The following is a 14,143-nucleotide window of genomic DNA, read 5'->3' as shown; positions in this document are numbered from 1 at the left end:
CACCATAAGAGTGTTCCCCTACCTGGTGTGATAAAATACGTTAAAGATTGTGATGTCCTTTGACAGTATGATGGCAGTTACAAGCCAAGGGAGCAGAAAAGTGCCATATCTGAACAGACAGGGCTGCACGCTGCCTGAGGGACATATGGTCCTATATGTCACTGCACTCTAGAGAACGGGCTAGAGAATGGACTGGAACATTAACTGTGGGCCAGAGGTTGACCTTGTGTCCATCTGTTGGATTTGGAGTTGGGAATAACTGAGTGAACTTTTCTAAGCCATTGTAATTACTATATTAGCATAGTTTCCTTTTCTGCCAATCCTAGCAAAGAAAATTCATACTGCCTAGACATGAGTTTTTGCTGACCAAGGGCCTCTGTGTAGAGCCCAATGCGTGGAATGCCTACAAGCAGTTCATGCTACCTATTATCTAAAAGGTACTCATGCACAGAAAAATTTAATAACGCCCTGAAATGAGAAGTATCAGAGAGGTAGCCGTGTTAGTCTGTACCTTTGAGAACAACAAGAAGTCTTGTGTTAGTCTACATCTGTTAGTATCAGATATCTGTTAGTCTATTATAAGGTGCCAGGAGACTTCTTGTTGTTCACCCTGCAGTGAGGTTATTTAGAGTATTTATTATTTAAAGTTATTTAAAGAATCACACCTTGATTAATTTAATCATCAGCCCACTCCCATACATGGAAACCTGCTGATTCTGGTGGGGTTCTTACTTTGATTAAAGAACACTTACCCATATCTAATTAACAGATCAGCTACTTGATGACTCAAGAGGAGTTGCTTCCATTTTAAGTGCTAGCAGAAATTCCTTTCTTTTCATCAGTGAAAAGGCACCATTTTACCATGGTAAATAATTATAATTATCTTGGTAATGGAGACACTTTGCTGTAACCACTTAGTATTGGCAGAAAGTGAATTAACAAGACAAAGGATCAAATCTCTATCAGGATGATTCTATAATAAAGCTATACTCACCAAATGAGCAGTTTGTAGAAAAAAAAGTTGACACAAGAATTGCTTTGTGAACCTCATGGGAGTGGAAGGTAGGATTTACTGTAACAGACTGGACACGGGCCCTTAAGATCAGAATTTACCTACAGAAGTGGCTAGCACCTCTGATTCACAGGCATGTAAAACAAAGGCACCTCCCTGCCTTTCAGTAAAGGACCTAATTAAATGTGTAAAGCTGTACATCTGAAAAGGAGGATAGAATTCCTTTCTTGACTCGTGCAGTGTGATATTTCATTAGCTGTAACTTACTTTGGTACTTATCTTTTTGATATTTCTTGTAAGAAATTGACTAAGACTCAGCCCAAGTTACTGGGACATGTCTATTGAAGTAAACGTAAATTAGCAGTCCTGTAGCACTTTAAAAATTAACAAAATGATTTATTAGGTGAAGAGCTTTTGTGGGACAGACCCACTTCTTTTCAGCTCATCACCTAATAAAACATTTTGTTAGTGTTTCAGGTGCAACAGGACTGCTTTTTAGTTTTGTGAAGATACAGACTAATACGGCTACCTCTCTGTGACTAAACTTAAATTGTTTTTCTTGCTGAATAATGGAACTCTTCACAGTATTATAAAATATTAATGAATGTTTTTATTAACCTCACCATAATCAGTATAATTTATGAGTGTATTTGTCAGAAGAGAGTTCCCATTAAATACAGTGCTATTGTACTCCAGACTGGAAGTACTGGAGAAGAAATGCTGTTTTTTTTTTCCCTCAGCAAATAGTCACTGGAAGCCATAAAATATTCTAACATGTTTTAGTAACTAACGCTTGCCCCTTCCTGTTGGAGGGAGCATGGTAATGAGGCAGTTTGAAGGAAGCTAATGTGGCGCTGACATGCATAAGCAGATCCTCATTAGCAAAATGGCAGCTGCGCGAATTTCAAAGCTGCTAACTTAGAAGTGCTGATGGGCCGTCTAGCTGTGGGTGCTTCAAAATGTGCACCCAACTTTGAAATTCCCTTCCTCCCGATTCATTTTGGGAGTAAGGGTAGTTCAAAGCACCCATGGGTAGATTGCCAGTCAGCACTTCGAAGTTAACAGCTTTGAAATTCATGTGGCTGCCATTATGCTAATGAGAGGCTGCATATGCATGCTAGTGCCTCATTTGCATTTTTGGTCAGACATAAGTTACTTGCCCCTTCTTAAAGGAAGGGGTAGTGTGGCACAGCCAATCAGTTTTATGAGAGTAAGGGAATGTCAAAGTGTGGAGCTTATTTAGAAGCTGCCCCCATTCTGCACTTCAAAGTCTGCACTTTGCAATTCGTGTGGTTGCCATTATGCTAATGAGGCACTGAATATGCACAATAGCACCTCATTAGCCTGCTTCAAACTGTGTTATTACCATGCCCCCTCTGACAGGAAGGGGTGAGTGTAGAGGCAGTCAAGGCGTGTCTACACATGGATTTAATCACCTCTGTATGCTAGCAAAATGTTGTCTTCCAAAGGTCCTGGAAGGAAGTGCAGGTGACATGGACCCGACAGGACAGTTAGGAATCCTTTCCGGCTTCTTCAGAGAAAAGTGCTGGGTGAGAAGCTGTGCATCAGTACTCACCCAGAGCCCCAGGGCCAGCCTGGAGCCTATGACCAAGCAGTTGCCTTTCAAGTTTGTTTGTGCAAATATATGGATGACCAGATTCTGAGTTGGTTAATTTTCAACCATAGACACACCATACTCTAAGTTCACAGCATAAGCTGAACTGCTACCAACTGAACTGTGGCAGCACCATTCCCTGAAATCAGAGGTTACAATGGGGCATGTTTTTATTATTTTAATTCTGTACAGCTTTCTTGCTTGGGAGCTGAAAAAAAGTTGCCACGTTCAACACTACTGGAAGGAAAAAGGTCACCCAGGCATTCATAGGATCCTTGCAGAGGAATGGCCGATTTGGGCTCTGGCTTGTTGGAATCAGTCTCAAAAGGCTTACTTTTATATAAAGTACAGTGAAGTACAGCATGGCCCTGAACCATATTTTAGATCTTTTTGGACTGTGCATTTAGAACTCCTATTGCATACAGTCTAGACTCAAGGATTTAGGAGTGATTTTAAAAGTTTATATTATGGGATAGTAGTGGTCTTAGCCAAATAAAGTATCTTTTGTACATTACAAGGCATGAACTAGATCATAACAAAATTTCCAGCACATGATAGTAATAGTTAGCACTTTTATATGGTGTTTTACGTTTTCAAAACACTATACAAAAATTCACTAATCCTTACAGGACCCCTGTGTATGGTAGGTAGTGTTACTCTGCACTCTGTACTCAATGGGAAATGGAAAGGTTTAGTGACCAGGCTGCACAGCAAGCACTGAGTTCTGAATTCAGGAATTTCTGGCAGACTACCAGTCCACCAGGGCAGTTTTACATCTTTGTCCCTGAATTTTTCCTTGTGAAGTTTACAATGTAGCAATTGAGGTTTCTTTGTTGATGGCCACAGTCCAGTGTTGTTTTGTGTGTGTGTTTTCTTAGAGGAGGCCTTAACTTGAGACCTTGGCTTGTTGGTTCTCCAGCTGGCAGTTCAAGCTTCCCACTGCATACCAGCCTAGCTAGGGGAACCTAGCAGCAGTGCTATATAGCTGTCACAGGGGGGAAGGACAACTCAGTGGTTTGAGCATTGGCTTGCTAAACCCAGGGCTGTGAGCTTACTCCTTGAGGAGGCCATTTACTGATATGGGGCAAATGTTTAAAAAACAGTATCGGGGTTGGTGCTTGGTCCCACCAATAGGGCAGGGGATTGGGCTTAATGACCTCCTGAGGTCCCCTCTAGCAGATGTGCATCTCCTTATTATGAGCGATGCTGCACTTCTTGGGACACAGGAAAAACTGCTTTTTCTGAAACCCTAGTCAGCAAAGCAGACTAACTCCACCCTGTCTTCAAGTTACCAGGGAAGCAGAGCAGCTAAACACAAACTGGTATCCCTGCGATCCTAGCAGCACACATCCTTTTCCTGTTACACACAAATGCATTAGGTCATGAGCTTTTTGCGGGTAAGACCCACTTCCTTAAATCTGAGAGAGAGAGAGAGAGAGAGAGAGAGAAATATCTCATAGAGCTGAAAGGGACTCCAGGAGATCATCGAGTCCCAGTCCCCTGCCCTTGTGGCGGGACCAAGCACCATCCCTGACACTGTTTCTTCTTCTTTTTAAGCTTGTTTGCCCCCCAACAGCCCCTCAAGGATGGAGCCCATAGCACTGGGCTTAGCAGGCCAACATGCAAACCACTCAGCTATGGGTCCCACCCGGGGAAGGCGCATGACCCTACATGTTTGTTAGCCCCTAAGGTGCTGCAGCCCGATCCGCCATCCCTCTGCGACTAACATCCCTTTCCCTGCTGCTCCCCCGCCCGTTCTCCAAGCAATCGCCGGGTTTGACAGGTCACAGCCGGAGAGGAAACTGACTCATTCCCTCTCGGGAATGGGGCTCGGGCCAGCTCCGCCAGGCGGCTCCCGCGGCTGGAGCGCTTCTCACGGTGCCATTGCGCAACCGCGCGGAGGCTGCCCGGCGGGCGCCTGCGGGGGCCCCGGCCACATGCGGGGCGCGAGAGGGGAGCGCGCGCGCCGCGGGCCGGACTCCCACCGCCGCTGGACCCGCCCGGCGCCCGCAGCGGCCCAATCGCGCTGGGACTCGGACGAGAGTGCCCCAAGCACCGCCCCCTCCCGGGCTGTACCACTATCGCAGCCGCCGCACAGCGCCTCCCCCCACCAACTCCCTTTGTCCGCCACCCCCCACCCCCGCCGGGCTCCCAGCCGCGGGACGCGAGGCGGGCTGAGGGCGGGGCGGGACGGGGCTGGGCTGGGCTGGGCGGCGAGGCCGGCGGGCGGGGAGGGAGAGGGATGCGCTGGGCCAGCTGCTGCTGCTGCTGCTGGTGGTGCAGGAGGTGAGTGCGCGGTCGCCTGACGGTGCGCTGCTTGCGCGTCCCGGGAGCGGTGGGGGCTGAGAAGTTGGGGGTGCAGAGAGCCCCGGGCAGGAGGAGGTCGATACTCTGTGTTTGGGGCCAGGATTTCCCCACGCCCCTTTTGAACTGCCTCATGCTTGCGGTGGTCAACTAGTTGCGTCTCCCCCTTGCCCCCCCGATACACACGATATGTTCCTGTTTGGCCAGTTTTTAAGGTGCTCCAGGGCTGAGCATGGTTTTTTAGTTGCATCAAAGCAGTGGTGCCAGTGTAGTCGTTTTCTGGCCCCCCGTAAATGTGCACCCCTTTATATTGCTGGGGGAAAAACTGATTTGGGGAGAGTCTCGGAGAGGTAGCCCTGTTAGGCTGTATCTTCTGGCTTGGCTTTGCTTCGCTTTGGGAGGGGCAGCTTGTGCAAGGAACATGGGGCTCTTTTGTCTTGTTTTACGCATCTTGTGTTAAAGGGGCGTCAGCCAACAAAGCAGTGATTCAGAGTAGTCTTAGAGGTTGGGGGGGCGTGCGGGGATGTTGGAGGAAGGATGCTAAGTAGAGATTTCCTGTTGGGCGAAAACAGAAGACAGAACCTACTTGAAAACTCCAGCCTCTCCGAAAGCCCCACTGCCACTGGATGTGAATAGTTTGCCTATCCTTAGGGAGGCTTTTGTCTCTCTTTTGTTGTCTGGTCCCCCCTTCTTCCTCTCACAACTTGTGGTGTGTTTGGTGTTTAAATGTCCCATGCGCCTCCAAAGGGACCCATTAGGATTGTGGGCAATGCCTGAGTTATGAAAATCGACCAAGGTTCACTTTCTGTTTGTGCTCTGAGGACTAATGATGGAGCTGAAAAGTTTCCCTCCATCTGGAAGGCTCTTTCACTAGTAGTTTGATTGGACAATAACCCTGTTGTGTTAGGTTCTGCTTTTATAAATGTTCGTCAAAATATGATAAACAAATTTAAAAAAAACTTCCTTTCCCTCTTATTGGCCATTTCAACATAAATAAGTTTTCCTCTCATTTGTCTTTTCCCCTTCTGCTGGCCAACACACATTGTTGTGACTTTCTTTTTACCAAGCAAAGCCCTCCCCTTGCCCCAGTCTCATCCTAGCCAGCCTGTGGGGAATCCAGACTGTTGCATTTGTGCTGTCAACAACAGGCTGTGATGCTGTAAACTCAACGATCCATCAGAAAAGCATAGCTGGGATGTGAAGGCAGCCGGCCCTTATTCACTCACTGGTATCTTACCTGTTAGCAGGGAAGGGACAGAACAAGACTAAGTTAATGGCTCTTTGTTTTATTACTGCTGGGTTTTTCAAGTGTCCTCCAGTGTTGCAATAGTTCTTTAAGCCAGGGGAGTGCAAAGTGGGGGGTAGATGAACAGGACCCCTGGGTGGGGGGTTATGAAATTTCATAAGAGGAGTGCGACACAATTGGCTGCTGGGTCTCAGGCTCATCCGTCTCATTAAAATGTTGAAATATGTTTCTGTTTTTATGTATGTATTGACATTTATATACCGATTAATAAAGTTTTTTACATTCTACAGACTTATTTTCTTTCATGAGCTGAAAGGATTTTTTTCATATTTCTAAAAAATATGTAACTGAAATTTCTATCAGTTTGGATTGCCTTAGATAGATGAGGGGTGGGGGGCTGCCACTAATTGCAGGGACAAAAATTGGGGCCTAACATAAAAGGTTTCCTTACTGCTGCTTTCATGCCAACCTTCTGTTTATGGCTGTTGCAGGGGGTTTCAGTTGGTGAGCAGTTCTACCAAGGCGCAGATATCATTAAAAATGTGGATCCAGCATGAGCTCTGACTGTCTTGATTTAATCGTGACTTTTAAACTGGATCTTCACTGTTAAATGTAGGATTCCCAATCAGTGTTCCCTCTTAATTTTTTCCATCTGTGGGTGGAATACATTTTGTTTTGTTATATGCTCCAAGGCATGTGTAGATGTGCACCACCAAATAGGAAAAACAGCTTCTGCCTGTGGGTGCTCTGCTAATCAGCTGACGGCACCTGAATCTCTCCTTGGTGGCCACCCAAGCGCTCAGCTTACAGGGAACCCTGTTGCCACTTCACCATGGTTGTACCTCTGCTAGTGGTGACACTGTGGGCAGTGGTGGGTTCTAAACTGGTCTCATGGAGATGCAGCCTCAAAGATTCTCTTTGCAGAGCAGCTCCCTCCCTCAGAATTAACCCACTAGCAATGGAAGCACAGGATGCTCTGAGAAATTTCTTCATGGCTCAAGCTGCATGGTTGGGGTTGCACTTGCATTCTTTGACTTGGCAATGGCTCGTAAGCAGAACCCCTGCCTCGGATGTATTACTGCGTCTCAAAGGCAGCTGTGTAATATTGCCATACAGAAGGTAGATGAGCATGTAATGATCTGCTTGGGGTATGTGTGTGCTCTCTTTCGGGGAAGAGGGTAGGAGTCAGGCAATTTTGCCTGTTTCAAATTTGGCCCTTATTTGCTTCTCTGTTTAGGTTCCCATCCCTGCCCCAAAGGCATGGTGTTGACTGGATGGAGAAGAAACAGCAAGGAGAAATACTCCATCCATTGATGCTAACTGACAGGCTGTCTTTTATGCAATTCTGTGTCTATCTGTATACTACACATTTCTTTTTAGCACAGTATGTCTCTGTTTTGCCAGCCACATGAAAGAATTAGAAGGAGGTTGTCCTGCTGCATTTTGTAGGATTTCAACCTTATGTACTGAGGACTGCAGCAAAAATTTTCAGGGCCATTTGTTCAGCAGATGTGCATTTAGGGAGCTTCACGCTCGAAAGAAAGCTACCCACCTGATAGTTACGCTCAACTGCATAAATACATCTTGAAATTATAGAAGAGGACTAGGTGAGGGAATAATGTGCAGAAGAGAGTTCTCCCAGTTTAAATCAATATTAGCTTAAATACCTACCATATACACTCATTCATAAGTCATCTTTTTTTAAAATTTTTTTTGGTAAAACAATGAATCATGGAAGAGTGGGTGTCAGCTTATCAACAGGTCATCAAAACGATGGCTCACAGCCTGTTTGAGTAAGCTGCTGGTGAGTTGGTACACGTTGTTTACCTGCAGCATCGACAGGCACAGAGCAACTTAGCTCTCTGTGGCTACAATTTACTGTTCCTAGACTGTGGGAGTTGTGGGAAGCAGGATGGGCTGAGGGATATGCTGGCCACCACTTCCTGCCGTTCCTGTTAGCCAGGAATGGTGAATTGCAGGCAGTGGGAGCTACAGGGCTCCATGCTTGCTGATACTCTGGGTACTTAAAATGTCCTAATAATCCAGTGGCTTACGCTAATGGGATGGAAAATGAAGTTTACCAACTCCTGAAATACGGGGATAGCTTATGAAAGAGTTGTCGTGTTTTGCCATGTTTGCGTATCCATCTTGAGGGAGGTCGGCTAGTGAACGAGTATATGTGGGTCATTATTTGACATCTGTGTGCAGAATGGGGGGCAGTCAGGTTATGCAATGAGTTTGTGCAGCTTTTAATTTTGAAGGCTGGAATTAAAATGATGTGTTACAAGTGAACGTGAACTTGGAGGTCTTGTTCCGGTTTCTTCTTCATGCTCTTATCACCACTGAGCATGGTCCAGTTCCTCACAGCTGGAACTTCTTAAAGGATAGCCAAGCCTAAAAAAGTGATGTCTTTTTGGTGTTGAATAAAAGGCCCTGGCAGAGTCATGTCTAATGGCAAATAAGGAAGATAGATTTTAGCTGCCAGGTTACGAATATACTGGAAGAGAGTGACAAGGGAACCAGAGAGGCCAACAAGGAAATAACCAAGGTGAGTGTTGTGGCTGGAAGAGAGGGCCGGAGAGAAAAGTAGATGGATATTTTTCAGAAGGTTATTGTGAAAGAGGTAACAGGAGCAGGTGACTACCCAGAGGTAGGGGAAGAGGAGGAGGGGCTGAAAATAATAACAAGGCTACAAAGTTGAGTAACTGAATGTGGGTTTTTAAGATACTGCTTGAACACTGAGGGGAGCAAAGTCCACCCTGGGGAGTTGGGGTACTGGGTGGGAGTGAAACAGAGGGTGGCTCACATGTAGGTAGGGAGTCTACCTTGAAATCCAAAATGGGGATAGTGAAGCAAAAAATGTGGGATGGGGAGTACAAGTGACTTAGCAGATCACAGCTATTTTCTCCACTTGAAGATGACCTAAGAAGTGGGGAAGATGTGGTGGTGGTGGTGGTGGTGACGGTGTAAGACTCAGTAGTGTGCATAATGCAGGTACCATATATTTGTTTGCTGCATTTTAATGCATCGCTATGAGCAGTTTCTTCTGCTGTGCACTGGCAATGTTTACAGCACACCTGTCTGCAAACCAGCTTTAGTGCCCTTTGTCTTAAATAAAGAGATCTAAATTGATACCCTGTATAATAGGATTTGAACCAGACATTGGTTGAGAGCGCTGACCCTGAGTTTTCATCTGGATGTATGTGCCCATCCAAGTCACCACGAAATGAAGGGTGTCATTCCCTCTGTAACCACACTGTTGTCCGCCCACATGGACTGCAGTGCAGAACTGGAGACTTAAAACATTAACTTGATCAAGATGAACTCCTCTTTCCTGCTCCAATATTGTTTGTTGGTGGAATGATATTTGAAATGAACTGCTAACTTACCTGCCATAAATATTTCTAAAGGTGTCATTACTAGCACGATGGACATCTGTCCTGCTGGATGTGTGTAAATAGAATGAACTATTGAGCCCTTCTTTGTAAAATGTAGCTGTATTCATTAAAATTGACCTGTATCACAGTTAGGGAGCACCATTGCAACAGTGCTTCTTGTCAATTTCAAGCCGTTATCATTTTAACTGAAGTAATCTTTAGGTTTCTAATGCTCTTTTAGTGAGAAACACTTAAGTCGTGTCTACGCTAGCGAGTGCTTTCAAAATTTCAGGCCCTCTTTCAAAAGTGTGTGGAACGTCTACACACACAGCATGCTCTTTCCAAAGGAAAATTGAAGGAATGTGCCCCAGTTTTCAGATTTGGTCTTCCTAACTGAAAATAGGAAAAGCACCCCCTTTTGAAAGGCTCTTTCAAAAGAAAACATGTGTAGATGCTCTGGCTAAGTCTATACTTGCATTCCTCTTTTGAAGGAGGAATGCAAGTGAGGGAAATCAAAAAGGTGAATGAGGCACTAATTTACATATATAGTGCCTCATTTGCGTAACATTTTTGGAAGAGATTCTTATGGAAGAATGAAAGCAGTGTAGACAAGGCTCTTTTGAAAATAAACCCCATCTTCAAAAGAATGCTTCTTCCTATTTTGTTTCAGGAAGAAGGGTTCTTTCAAAAACGGGGTTTATTTTTGAAAGTTCCCCCCCATCTACACTGCTTTTTTTTCTTTTGAAAGAATCTCCTCTGAAAAGAGAGTATGCAAATGAAGCATGAGACATGTAAATTATGCCTCATTTGCATTTTTGACTTCCCTCATTTGCATTCCTCTTTCAAAAGTGGAATTCAAGTGTAGATGTACCATCCATGACCCACTCCTTCAAAAGAGTGGGTGGACCATGGCACTGGTCAGCTGGGACATGGAGACCCACTGGCCTGCGCTTGCGTGGCTCTATGGTCCCTGTGTCCAGCAACCCTCGAAGCCACACAGACCCAGCAACCCCACTGCAGGAAGCTGAGAGTGTGCTGGCAGCTGCCATTGCACATGCTGCCCCTGCATGCCCCAGCGGGACCCCCAGCAGCTCCTGGAGCACCATGGCCAGCAGCCAGGCACACGAGGAGCCCCCGCCCCCCTGCGTGCCTGAACTTGCTGAGGGCTTGCAGGGGTCCGGCCAGCCTGGCAAAAAACAAGTCCTCTTCTGGAGCAAGCATGAGCTCAGGGACCTCCTGCGCCTGTGACAGGAGGAGGTGGTCCTCCGAGAAATGGGGGCAAAGCGTCAGAATGCAGCTGCTTTTGCTTGGCTGGCCAACAGCTTGTCCTCCCGGGCTACCCTGTCTGACTCCTGACCAGGCTATGCCCAGGCCAGGGACTTGGCTAGCTGGTCAGGGGCAGCGCCCGCATCCTGCTCCTTCTACAAGCAACTGCGGAGCCTCCTTGGACCCAGGTACACCACTTCCCTGCCCAACATCCTGGACAGCACCGCTGAGGAGCCCCACGCCTGGGACAGTGAGAATCCGGGACCTGCCACCAGCCCCAACACACCAGGACCAGAGCCCAGAGCCGGCCCCAGAGTGGTCAAGCGATGAGGGCGAGCTGGTCATTGAGCTCCCCTCCCACTCCTCCAGCCACGTCTTTGCCAGCCAAGCATCCCCTGGCCTCGACAGTGGACCATCAGAAGGCCCCCCACACCCCTGTGGACCTTGGCCACACACAGCCCAGCTGGTTGTGGTCCTTGGGGTGGTGTAATAGATGCCAGTGGCATTCAGCACCTGCTAACATGGATAGCACCGTGGCCTGCTCCCAGGGGGAAGGGGTGGGCGGGGCCAGACCTTGCAAGGGGGTCGCCCCCCCGGGGCTGGGGATCCCTTCTGCCTCCTTGATCCCCCAGGACTGCCCTGCCATGTGATGGGGGCCAGGGACCTGCTGCCCATGGCGGGGGATAGAGGGTGTGACCACAGGGCAGGGGTTCAGGACTTATGGCCTGTCCCTCTCTTCTTTTCCATTCCTACACCTGTGTCATCAGAGGTCCAGGAGAGCCTTGCACCCCACCCTGTGGGCACAGCCAGCTCACTAGAGGCGAGAGACAGACTGGGCAGCCTCACCACCAGCTCCAGGGCGTGCCCTTTCCAGGAGAGGCCAGAAGCGGAGTGTGGAGTGTGGACGTCCTCCTCACTGTCTCTGCCCGACACCAGGTCAAGTTTGCGGAGAGGTTTCTCCTGGAGGAGGCTGAGATGACCTGGAGGTGGGTGGCCTAGGGGGAGTTGATGGGGGACCCTGAGGGACATGTCAGGCACTTTGAGGGAGCTTCTGGCCTGGCTGTCCCCTCCTGCTGCCCTCCCTGCCACCCCTCCTGAAGAGGCCCCTGTCAAGACCAAGCCCCCTGCTGAGGCAGACCCCTGTAGGGCCCTACCTCTCAATCCTCCCTCCCCATCCCAGCTCTGCTGGGGATCTGGGAATGTTCTGGCTCAAGGCCCTCCACCCCTACCCTGCAGTAAGGCCCCCTTCATGAGGAGCACCCATGTCCCCTGCTCCAATGTAAATAGTTTGCCCCCCTTCCCCATGTGTATATAGTTATACGGTTCTGTTCTACAGTTTGGTTAAACATATACTTTATTTTGTCCACATTACCATGTGCTGTGTGCCCGGAGTGGGGAGTGTGCGGGGGGATGGGGGTAGATGGAGGACCTGCTGGGGGTGGCTGGGGCAGTGATCAGTGGGACCCCTGAGCAAAATGCTCACAGAGGGCCTCCAGGACGCAGATCCCATCACGATGGGCCTGGCATATAGGGGCGGCGGCCAGCTGGTCATAGCCTGGCCCAGACTTGGCCTCCCACCCCTGGATAAAGGTCTCCCCCTTACTCTCCACAGGCATCCACCACTTGGGGATGTTCTGGAGGCCCACCTCCAGGTGTTCCACCAGACAGCACCACTGGCCCTTCAAACACCCGAACGTGCGAGCGACCACGTTTCGGGCGTGGTTTAGTCGGGAGCTAAAAGTGCTCCTGGCTGGGGTTGGGGTGGCCCATATAGGGCCGCATGAGTCAGGCCTGGAGGGGATAGGCGGCATCCACCATCATGCACAGGTGCACATGGTGTCCCTGAGCAGGACCTCCCTCTGGGGGAAGTAAGTCCCAACCTTCATGCGGTGGCACAGGCCTAAACACCTGTGCATTGTGGGTGTGTTCTAGCCAGCCCACATACGTGCCTTGGAACTGGCCCCTGCTGTCCACAAGGGCCTGGAGCACCACAGAGTGGTACCCCTTCTGGTATATATACTGGCTCCTGCTGTGTTCTGGGGCACAGATCAGTATATGGGTCCTGTCCAGGGTGCCAAAGCAGTTCAGGAACCCAAGCGCTGTGAAGCCGATGGTGGTGTCATATAGGTCCCCCACACGGATCACCCTTGGGAGGAGCATGGCATTCAATGTGCAAACCACCTACATGAGATGAAGGACATATGCACCCATGAAGGTGTGTGGGGAGTGCCACTGGGGTAGTCAGTTCCCAGAGAACAATCACAGCCCTCTTTTTGATGGGGAGGGCATGCTGCATCCGCATGTCCTGATGCCACAAAGCAGGGGCTAGCCACTGTCAGAGCTCCAGGAGCGTCTGCCTCCTCATTCTAAAATTCTGGAGCCAGCTGGTGTCATCCTATTCCCCCATCACCAGGCGCTCCGATCACTCGGAGCTACTGGGGTATCTCCAGAGCTGGTGGAGAGCCCAGGGAAGGGGCGCCAGAGGAGTTTTGGGTCTGGGGCTTCCATGGCTGTGCTGGCGGGGGGTTGGCCCCCAGCAGGAAATGGAGGGCAGCTGCCACTGCTGAGGACAGCAGGGCGACCATGCCGCTGGTGATGGCCAGAAGCAGCTAAAGCTGCTACTGCTGGTCCATTATGCCTTGTCTGCACTGGTGTCTGCTGGGCTAGCGGCAGCTCCTCAGGCCTTGTGTTGTGCAGGGTGAGGCTGTTGGGGAGGGGACCTTTAAGGGGATGACTGGCTGCAGGCCCGGAAGGACTTGTCCACCATGCAACCCCGTCCACAGGGTTTCCTGGGCCTTTCTTTTGAAAGGGCGCTTGGGACAGTGTTGACACTCTCTTTTGAAAGAGCACCTTGCCCTTTTGAAAGGGTGGGTCAGAAGCACCAGCCTCGGCTCTTGTGTGGATGCTGTGTTTTGAAAGGCGATCTTTTAAATCGTCAATTTCGAAAGGGCACCTTTTGAAATCATGTGTTGGATGTAACTTTAATGTGGGACTGCTTTAAAAAAAGCTAGAAAATGAATAAGGAATAAAGAGCTAGAGGGCTCTCTTTCTGCCCCACCACCCCCACAAACTTGATATAGTTTTGTGGTAATCTGGAAGCCTTCTTTGGCCATCTCTGACTCAAGGAATACTTCCAACACGACACCGAACAGCGCACTGACTCACAGGTACCCTCCCACCTATGGTATAAGAAAAAGAATTCCTCATGGACTCCCACTGATGGTTGAATGGACCTATACAGAGAAAGCTTCTGCTGATGTGCACAGGCAGAAGTTGTGGAAAAGTGGCATTGCTTACCCCATAACCTCAGCCATGCAGAACGC

The 14,143-nt window shown here is 48.8% G+C and overlaps 1 protein-coding gene across 4 annotated transcripts in view; it reads left to right on the top strand.

Moving 5' to 3' along the window:
• The first annotated feature begins 4,885 nt into the window (after positions 1-4,885).
• The window catches only part of PHLDB2 (pleckstrin homology like domain family B member 2), a 125,383-nt gene continuing 116,125 nt past the window's right edge, over positions 4,886-14,143 (top strand). For all 4 annotated transcript variants that reach the window (XM_074998749.1, XM_074998740.1, XM_074998732.1 and 1 more), the window contains exon 1: positions 4,886-4,913. The gene's annotated coding sequence lies outside the window, so the exon portion shown is untranslated. The remainder of the gene's footprint in view (positions 4,914-14,143) is intronic.

The sequence above is a fragment of the Carettochelys insculpta genome, chromosome 1, assembly GCF_033958435.1.
Source record: "Carettochelys insculpta isolate YL-2023 chromosome 1, ASM3395843v1, whole genome shotgun sequence".
In the NCBI taxonomy this organism is placed as follows: domain Eukaryota; kingdom Metazoa; phylum Chordata; order Testudines; family Carettochelyidae; genus Carettochelys; species Carettochelys insculpta.
Note: the sequence above shows the minus strand (reverse complement) of the source record. Positions and strands in the feature narration are given on the sequence as shown.